Source organism: Podarcis erhardii (genome assembly GCF_964252035.2).
Source record: "Podarcis erhardii genome assembly, chromosome: 16".
In the NCBI taxonomy this organism is placed as follows: Eukaryota; Metazoa; Chordata; class Lepidosauria; order Squamata; family Lacertidae; genus Podarcis; species Podarcis erhardii.
In genome coordinates this window covers 9,390,377-9,400,340 of record NC_138514.1, presented here as the reverse complement: position 1 = coordinate 9,400,340, position 9,964 = coordinate 9,390,377, and the positions used below count along the sequence as shown (strand labels likewise).

Sequence of the window (9,964 nt, the reverse complement as noted above, 5' to 3'; positions counted from 1 at the left end):
GCAAAGGGAGGCTGCTAATAGACGGTTTACTACAAAGATGGAAAAGGAAGTCTTCAGCTTTCCTGGTGTTGTTGTTGAACTTCAGCTCATTCCCGTTGATCTGACAACCCCTCAGTCCAGACCCAAATGCTCCAGCCTTGGCGAAAAGGCTGGCTCGCCGCATCTCTGACGCCCTCGAGCTGAGCGGCTCCGGCGGAACCTTTGTCCTGCGCTCCCTTGTTTCTTTCCGGAGGCCGCTTAGCGTTGGAGCGCGTCTGGGCCCGATTGCCCCGTTGCCATGGGGATTGCCCGGAAGGAGCGTGTGCCCTCTTGAAAAAGCTCCCCCGGCTTTTTCCGGTGTTGCGAAGGCGGCGGCGAGAAGGTCAGTCAGTCCGCGGAAAGGGGGAAAGAGGCTCCTGGGAGGCTGTCTAGGAGCCAGGCCGGGGTTTTTGGGGGGGGTGGGGGGATTTTTTGGGAGGGCATGCAACCCGCGAGCGGCGTGGGCAGAAACCCCCTTCACCTGCCGCTGATTCTGTGAGCACCGCCATCAATCCTCCGCCTCTCCATTGTTAGAAGAATTCTAAGGTCTCCAATATAGACTAAATATGGATCAATGCACACATATGTATATATTTAAACCATGTGTCTGAAATAGTGCGGGAGAGCAATCCTGAGGCCCTTTTGACTCTCCGTGACCTCAAATACTCCTCTGCAGTGAGGGAGGCAAATAGGGAAAGCCTCCCCATTGCCTTTTCGCTTGCGAATCCTGCCTTAAGGGTCTATTTGTGTCTGAATAGGGTGAGCCTGTGACCTGGCTTCAGGAACTAAAGTAGTAACCATCACGAAAGAATGACCAGGCTGCCCAGGTAATGCAATCGGCGACCATTATCAGGTATCCTGGTAGGCAGGGTTTTCCTCCTATGATCTATGTATGACGATTTTGGGGTGCTCTTTGGCTAAGGGGGTTGGGCAATGTCAAGGTTCCTGCACACTTTTGTTGATGGTCTCTCCCTCCTTGGAAGGAGGGGACTCTGTTGCAACAGAAAAATAAATATCTGCCTTGCTTTCCACTGGATTCTGCCTCCATCCATTCTTCTCTGGCTGATCATGAATTTAGGGGTCTCAGAGTCCCATGGGGGTGTTGGGAAGCAAAAGCCAAACCCCAATTTTTACATTACCATTATCGAAATCACACAAGTCAGTTTCCCCCTCTTTTTTCTGTGTCCCCTAACCAGCCAGCAGTTCACCTCTCTTCCCCTTTCCCGCACTCCAGGTTGCCCTGGCGTTATTCACTTGCCTTTAGGAGCCTCTGGAGAAACAAAGGAGGAGCTTTCCACAACAACTTTGTCTCCATGCCCTTTTTTAAAATTAAGAAGCACTTGTTTAGTGAATGGCTGTGGGGCAAGTCTTGCCAGGCCACCAGAAAAGTGTTCGTGGTGTTAGGTGTTTTCTTAGCACCAAACTCTAATGGAAATGCTGGTGATGCTTCAAATGCGAGAGGAAAAACTGCAAGCCCCACATCCTGGCTCCCTCCAGTTTTGGACAAAGTGTGACACCCCACCCCCACCAACAGTCTTTTAATACAGTAGTTTCCAATGACAATGTAATTTGAGCTGAGTACTTTGAGACCGTTTCCTTCCCCTCCTAATCAAAGCTGCATTCTGCATATCAGAACTGAAGACAGGGCCCCCACAAATCTCTGGTAGTCTTTGTAGCTCTTTTCAGAAATGTAATGCTGTATTGTAGAATCCTCAGACTGATTTTATGATGATACTTTTCAAATGTGAGAGTATGGTAGGCTTTCAAGCTAGGAGACACCTTGATTTTGAGGGAAATAAAAAGACTTCATTTTGACGTGCTTTCAAACTGCTAGGTGGGCAGGAGCAGGGACCCAGCAACGGGAGCTCACCCTGTTATGGGGATTTGAACAGCCGACCTTCTGATCGGCAAGTCCTAGGCTATGTGGTTTAACCCACAGCACCACCCGCGTCCTAGTAGTAGTAATACAACCAACTAATTTCACAGAGTTGTTGTGAGAATAAAAATTGGGTGGCGAGAGAACCATTATACCACCTTGAGCTCTTCAAAGGACAGGTGGGATATACGGTAAATGTAATACATGGAGAGCCAGTGTGGTGTAGTGGTTAAGAGCAGTAGTCTCGTAATCTGGGGAACCGGGTTCGTGTCTCCGCTCCTCCACCTGCAGCTGCTGGGTGACCTTGGGCCAGTCGCACTTCTTTGAAGTCTCTCAGCCCCACTCACCTCACAGAGTGTTTGTTGTGGTGGAGGATGGGAAAGGAGAATGTTAGCCGCTTTGAGACTCCTTAAAGGGAGTGAAAGGCGGGATATCAAATCCAAACTCTTCTTCTTCTTCTAATTAAATATTACAAAAATATCAGTGACCAACTTGTGACCTGATTTATGCTTTCAGGCTGCTAAGATGTCGAGCCAAAAGAAGTGTCCAGACTGTGGCTCCTTGGAAATTGTAGAGGACTCTCATTATGCTCAGAAACAGCTGGTGTGTGCAGACTGTGGCTTCATTCTGACTGAAGGGCTTCTCACAACCACATATGCTGATGAAGAACATTTACAAGGTGAGGCTAAGAATAGCAAAATAGCTGAAAACTCTTTGTATCTTACAAAGACATAGGATTTGAGATACGACTTGCAAGCAGTTCTCAAATATAGACAGGCCCTACACCATTCAACAGTTTAAAAATGGGTGCATGTTTGAGAGCTTGGACCAAAGTTTGGCTGATATCTGTGTTTTTATCTCATAGAAGTCACATATTCACGGAGTACTGGTCAGAATGAGCAAACGAGCCGTTGTGTACAGCGAGGTACGTATTCTGCACTACTCTTCTGATGCTTTGTGGAAATTAATGTGCCTGTCATCCACAAGAGCTGCATTGTTTCACTTTCTAAAAGCAAATAGAAAGTTGCATTTTTAAAACAGTCTTACCTATTTGTTGTGGGACCAACATCAAAACAACCTATTTTAGAGTTTTAGAGGTGCATAGAGTCCAGAGTTCAGTTTGATTGCCTGATCAAATCTCAGCTGAATCATTGACAGACTGGTTAACCATGGACCAGTCTGTTTCCAGTACTATTAAATGGCCATTACAATTGTGTGTACAGCTGCAAAAAAATATAAATCAATACATACCTAAAAGCCAAATTAAAATCAACTATGAAGTTGAAACAGCAATACTAGCAGCCATTCTCAATTAGAGCCCCCAAAGACTTTCATTTAAAAAAGTTCTCCATAATATCCAAAAAAAGCCAAAGTAGGCTTGGTTTGGACGCTCCAGTTACACTACCACAATTGAAAATATGTTTTCCATGATTGCCACCCGTCTAACCTCTGAAAGTGGGAGCATGTGAAACAGAGCCTCCACAGATTATCTTAGTATATGGGCAGCTTCATACAGGCAAAGACCTACCCTGCGGTTAGATTTGTCACTGATAAATGTGTATGTCGAAACATTTCTTAAGTACTGCTGTGGTATTTTCCCCCACAGGAGTCAAACGTGTTCGGGATCTCTGCAAAGTTCTGCGCCTTCCTTCTCTGTTTGAAGATACAGCCGTGTCCTATTACCAGCAGGCAATCAAACGTCCCTGCTTCAGTTTAGTCAGCTTGGAGAAGAAGGAGATGCTTGTGGGCTGTTGCGTCTTTGTGACCTGCCGCCAGCACAACTGGCCCCTGACCATGGGCACAGTCTGCCTGCTGCTCTATGGAGACAAGGAGTTGTTTGCCAAGACCTATCTACGCTTCCTGAAGGAACTGGCACTGGATGTGCCTACTCTCAGCTTGATGGATATGGTGAAAACCCACCTCAACAGGTATGTTGAAGTTCTTATGCCCTTTCCTTGACAATACTTCTCAAAGTTGGTGTGCAGTTTCCATCGTTCAGAGACAGAATTTACAAGTATCATACGGACTGTGTGGTATATTGATTGGAAGGCCGATGAAATAGCAAGCTTCTTAAAGTTCAGCAGGGATGGATGTGGTCAGTGCTTGGATGTCAGACTTCCTAGGAACCCTGTGTGTGCTGTGTGCTTCCATCATGGAAGAAATGGGTATTTTCATATGTGCATGTATACTCCAACTCCCTGATTTCTGAGATTTCATCTGAGGCACTTCAGGCAGTTCCAGGCTTTTCTCTTTAGCCACAGGGGCAGCAAACTTCCTTTTTTAAACAAATAATTCTCAGAATTGTGAATTCTGCTCCTGCTACCAATCCCGTAATTGCTTGGAAATCCTTCCTATTATTATTAAGGGCAAGAAGCCAACAAACAGAATTTTGTTGAGCACAAGTTAGGAATAGTGTAAATTCAGCGCTGTCCACATAGTGCTGGTTAATGGAAGATGCTTGCCTTTTTGATTCAAGCTGCTCAGCTTGCCTTTTTGGTATCCTTGGAAAATGCAGGGTCTTCTGCCCTTTGCCCTTTCACAGGATGCTTTATTTTGCTCATGTCCCTCTTTCATCTCTTTGTCTTCTCCATCCTGCCACATCTCCCAACCCAAGGCAGTCTATCTAATGGCTTGTTTGATTTTCATCTTTCCAGCTTCAAGATTTTCCAGAATTCACCCAGCGTCCCGACAAAGTTTGTGGAAGAAAAGGAGCAGCTGGTGGCAAGGACTATCCAGATGGCGGAACTTGCCAGCGACACGTGGCTGGTGACCGGCCGGCACCCCACCCCCATAGTGACCGCAGCAGCCTTCCTGGCTTGGCAGTCTCTCCGGCCTGTCGATCGCCTCACTTGCACCCTTTCTCAGTTCTGTAAGCTTGCTGGTATGGAGGCTCCCCGGCCAGCCCACCAGAGACTGAACAAGCTGCATAACATCCTCCTGCAAATGGCTTCTCAGCTGGGCTGGTTGCGAGTGCTGAAAGTGGACCGTCAGAGCGTGGCAAAGTACATCGGTGACCTTCTGTGGCACCGCAGAAGACTACGGAAGACCGTGACCTAGAAAACTCAGCAGCTGTGCCACTGCAGCTAATAGATGAGAGCGCTGCAACAGTAGAAGAGGCCTCCCTTTCAGGAGAGAAGCAGAAGTTCAGCAAGCGGAAACCTTTGCTCCCACCCTGCGTCTTGAACCCCGCAAAGAGGCTACGAACTCCTGAGCTAAGCCTTGAAGATTCTGCTATCACTGGGGACGAGCCCATTTTAGACAGTGAGATAGAGCAGTATATCCGGACGCCAGAAGAAAAGGAGATGTTTAGCAAGGCTCAAGCGTGCCTGTGACCTCGAAGCTGCAAGTGATTCAGATAGGCTTGCAAGCAATAGCCTTCAGATACATATTTTGCTCTAGGAGGCTTAGTTTGGTAAGAATAGAGTTTACACTTCCAAAGTTAATGCTAAATACATTACTTCTGGCAAATGAGCCATCATAACCACTAGAGGATTGTGAAAATTTGTGTCCTGGGCTTTTTAGACTTGTCTACTTATGTACTGTCTGAAGCAAAGGGATTCATTGGTTCCCAGATATGATTCCCACGCCCCCCACTCTCCTGTCCCACTAAGAATCTCCCGCATCCTTCAGGCATGGCTCCTTCCCCCCTACTGTGGTAATAATTAAAGACAGGTTTGGGCGGCCTGGATAACTTTGGTTACTGGTAGGGACCACTAGGAACTAGTTGGCGAGGTTGTGTGATTATTTTCCTTCAACTCTGAGAAGAGGTATAGGAAGTGGCCACACTGCAGTGGTTTGCATGCTGTTTAGGACAACTTTTGGTTTAAAGCTTGGCGTATCTCTGGGTGAGAAGTAGTATCCACTCTTGAAGGGTTGGATGGAGGCAGTCAGCCAGCCTGAGCAACAAATACCTCTTTGAGTTGGCGTTTGACTTGAATGAGTGTTTGTCTGGTCTACTTATGGTCCTCATAGTTAGGCATGGGACAGTGGAGGAGAGGTGGGAAAATCTAATTGCAAGTTGTTTCAGACATGCATGTTTTAAACCTAGATCCAGAAGAAAAAGTTGTGCTTTGCAAGCATCTCTTTATAGAACATGGTATGGTGGTTCCTGAACATCATACCCGTGTCACAAGATACGTGGTGAGTCAGTCGCTTTGATTAATGGAGCTGCTTAGTTAATTTTTGTCCCTACATGCACACGGTGAGGAGAGAGCGAGCGGACGAGTGAGCGAGGGGCCTTGGTGGAGCTCCTGCTGCCAGGGGCAGTCTACCTGCCGGGATGCAGGTCGCATGCGCGGAGGGAGGGAGGGGGCTGGTGCCAGGCGCTGCCCAGAGAGGCCTCCTAAATATGACCCGTTGCATCTGATGTTCGCTCCTTCTTTATTTAGGGAGTCATAGCAGGACTTCTGAAGGAATGCGGATAAGGGTATGCTTTAACTTCAAAGGGAGAGAGGAAATGCGCCAGAGTGTTGTGGTCAGTGTATCATTACTTTCGGGTTCATTACTTTGTCCAGTTCCAGTTGCTGCATTTTAAGGAGGAGATAGACAAACTGGAGCAGGAATCTTTCTTGCTGTGGGGGGCCAAAAACTTTGACATGTGGGTGGGGCAACCAGCATGTAAATCACATTCTGCCATTGTGACATCAAAATGTTGGCAAATGGGTTGTCTTGACTACCTCCCAACATAAATTGTGTAGGGTTCCATGTTGGGGTTCCAGAGTGCAAGGGGCTTTGGCAGTGTTACGCCTTGTAAGCCTCCCTGCATTGCTTCTTTCCTTCTCTTATGTCAGAGATCCAAAGGAGCTTCACGGAATTGCTTTCAAAGCCCTTTGCAAGCCTTCAATGAGCTGCAGCTTGGACAGTAGGAGCCATGGTTGAATGGGAGCCGACTTTAATGGCAACCCTTATTGGGCAGGTGAGCGTGGCTTCTCCAGAATGGCCTCATGGGCAACTGGGACTGGTGGCAACTGGGACTGGGACTGGTGGGTCACATTTGGTCTGTGAGCTGGAGGTTCTGCACCCCTGAACTACAGCATATTCCAAAGATGGTGAGGAGTCTGGAAACCACGTCCTATGAGGAACAGTTGAAAAAGCTGGGCATGGTTATCTTGGAGAAGGAAAGGCTTTACAAACAAGCCTGTAATGCAGATTAGTATTATTCCCATCCTGATTTGTGTAATATAACCACTTTGTAAGTTCATTGCAAAAGCAATATTCAATCCCGGTTCCTAGGTAGCTTTTAAGCCACATTGTGCTGTTCAAGCAATTTATCTCGTACTGTCAGGTGAGCTGTTGGGGACGTAGCTCTATTGGCCAGCAATGATATTTGAGTTTCACATCTGAAGAGCAATAGATTCAAATATAAATACTGATAAAATAAGTAATGTGCTATAGTAATTTTTCACCGATGCCTGCTTCCATAGCTATTGTAGAACAAACCCTGCCATTAAAATGTGTTTGTGCACCATGATTCTTGGCTATCTGTGTTAAGAGTTCTTCTCTTTTGTTTCCTTTCCTGTTTTGATATGTTTGCTTTTAAGGCATGCAATTTCCTGAAAATATTGTCGGAAAATTCCATATTTTGGGAGAAATAGCATGCTTTCCTGGTAATGACTTTCTCCTTTTCTCTCTTTCTAGCTCTGTATCCTCTCCTGTATCCAGCTCCGTTCAAGACTGTTCGGCAGAATTTGTCTTGGTTCATGTGGTGCCTTTCAGGGAGTAAGAAGGTTGGACACACTAAGATGGCTTGCTTCTTGGGTTTTAGTGCAGAAACAGTCTCTTCTACAGAGGTCCTCTGACTGTTGATACCTTTTCTGCAGATGCCTTCATGGCATAACCTGAAATGGACAAGGTCATGCTGTGGAGCTCTTATACCATAACTCATGAACTAGTAAGGCTTGCTGATGTTGCATGATACCAGAGCATAACAGCACAGGTTAGGTGGAGCTGTTAAGCGATCATGGGACTCGGCTTAGTAGCAGAGCCTTTCCTGTGTCTTGCTGCAAAATTATATGAATATTTGGGGGAACCCATTGCCCTAAACAATGGATAAATTTACAGAACAAAATTAACCCTTTCTTGGCATGGTTCTCATTGATCCTCTGGGGGAGGCCCCAGAAAGCAATTCTGGAGAAACACTTGTTTTGTGAGGGTGCTTATAATTATTACATGATTGTAATCCCCTTTATTGAACCACACTTCCAAGGATTTAACAGAGAACCATGAAGCTCTAGACAAAGTCTGTAAATATGTGACACATGACACATTTTATCTGGCTTTGAGGTCCTGTGACAGAAAAGATGAAATTGAAATTGCTGGCTAAATGTCACTAATATCAGTCTACACACCTACCTGGCATTTTGCTTACACAGAGAACCTGACTCTGTTTAGCTTGAACTGAAAATTAACTATTTTATACGTAACACACCCTGAGACCTTGTGGGGAAAGGGTGGGTAGGAAATATTTAAGCCCCTGATGCTGAACCTTTGCTGTTCTTTATTTGTACAGATGGTACAAGCTTCACTCCAAACCAGGAAAGAAGGAAAAAGAGAGAGATGAGATTGAGGTGGATATCCAATTCATGAGGAGCAACATGACAGCCAGCATGTTTGATCTGTCCATGAAAGATAAGTCACGGACACCATTTGGCAAGCTGAAAGACAAGCTAAAGGGGAAACGAGGCAATGGATTGCCAGACACAGCTTCAGCTATTGTTCCGAGCATTAGTCACTCCCCGGCTGACAGTGAGGAAGAGTCAAATGAGAAAGAAAAGAAAAAAATCAAAGGTCAAGACCTTATTCTCAAATGTTTTAACAGTTGTGTAATTTACAAAGTGTGCTAAGTAGTAAAATGTGCCATTTTTTACAACTTTTTCTTTATAATGGTTAAAGCTGGACTTCTTGTATTATTTAAAGGCAGTGCTTGGAAGCTGTGAAGAAACAGAAGTGTCTTCATGATTGTGCTTAATAGTTGTAAAGGAGTAGGGTGCAGCTGGGTCTCAGTGGTCCCCAACCTCAGTGGACTGCTGTTGTTAAGAGCCATCAGTTGATCTAGGGCTGGATTAGGTATTAGTATTTTCAGTAGTATTGGGACTTGGGCTCTCACTATTCTGATGCTGATTTCTTTCTTTTCAGAACCCTCCACAAATGAAGATAACCTGCTTTATCCACCTTCCACCAAATCTCATAAGAGAACAGGTAGTGCAGATAACAAGCAACTAAACCAAATCTCCTCCAGTAACACCAAGAAGGATTTTCAGTAGGACTGTATTGGGACTTGTGCTCTCACTATTCTGATGCTGATTTCTTTCTTTTCAGAACCCTCCACAAATGAGGGTCACAGAAGAGGTCATAGCTCAGATGAGAGCAGCACTGCGGACCTCCGAATCACAAAGGTATCCTTGAACCCTTTTGATAACCAAAATGAAGCCGATATAAAGGTAATTTAAGATATACTATATTTTAAAACCTAATTGGGTGGTCTGTGCCCTGAGTTAGGAAGCTTGTAAATTTATTGGCAGGATTAGACACACTGCAAAGGAGTATAGTCGTTTGGAGACAGAAATGTGTTCAAGTTTTCTAGGTGTACAATTCCCCCTGCCCCTGCTATCCTACCCATCTGGGCAATTTTCTGAGCCTTTTACTGACACAAGTTTAGATCTGTGAGTGGGTATGAATTCCCCAGGCTCAAAACTTGCTATGTTCACCGAAGGACATTGGCCTGAAAGGGATTTTTGTTTTCAGATAAGCAAGGTTTAGTGATTTAGTGCCTCCAACTAATATTGCAAATGATCTGTTTGGTGTTTGAGCACAGAACCTGAATTATTATCACTTAACTGAAACAACCACTACTGCTGCTGCTTTGTATTTATTTAGTATTTTTCGCATGTTATGAGGAGGGTCTTATCTTCACTTTTCCATGTTTATTACTGGGAAGAAATAGTTGAAGGCAGGCGTACAGAAACCTTGTATGCACATTTGTCTGCATGCCATAAAAGTACTTACTGGCAAATCCTGAAATTCTAGTTTTTTGTGAATCTTCAGTAGCTTTTAAGATGCTTAGACAGATGA

The 9,964-nt window shown here is 45.2% G+C and overlaps 1 pseudogene across 1 annotated transcript; it reads left to right on the top strand.

Annotated features, from left to right (window-relative positions):
• Positions 1-625: 625 nt before the first annotated feature.
• LOC309331240 (transcription factor IIIB 50 kDa subunit-like) lies at positions 626-8,858 on the top strand (annotated as a pseudogene). Its single transcript, XR_014161619.1, has 7 exons — positions 626-871; positions 2,411-2,573; positions 2,760-2,819; positions 3,501-3,822; positions 4,549-5,306; positions 7,532-7,620; positions 8,403-8,858. The product of XR_014161619.1 is annotated as a transcription factor IIIB 50 kDa subunit-like (transcript).
• The last annotated feature ends 1,106 nt before the right edge of the window (positions 8,859-9,964 follow it).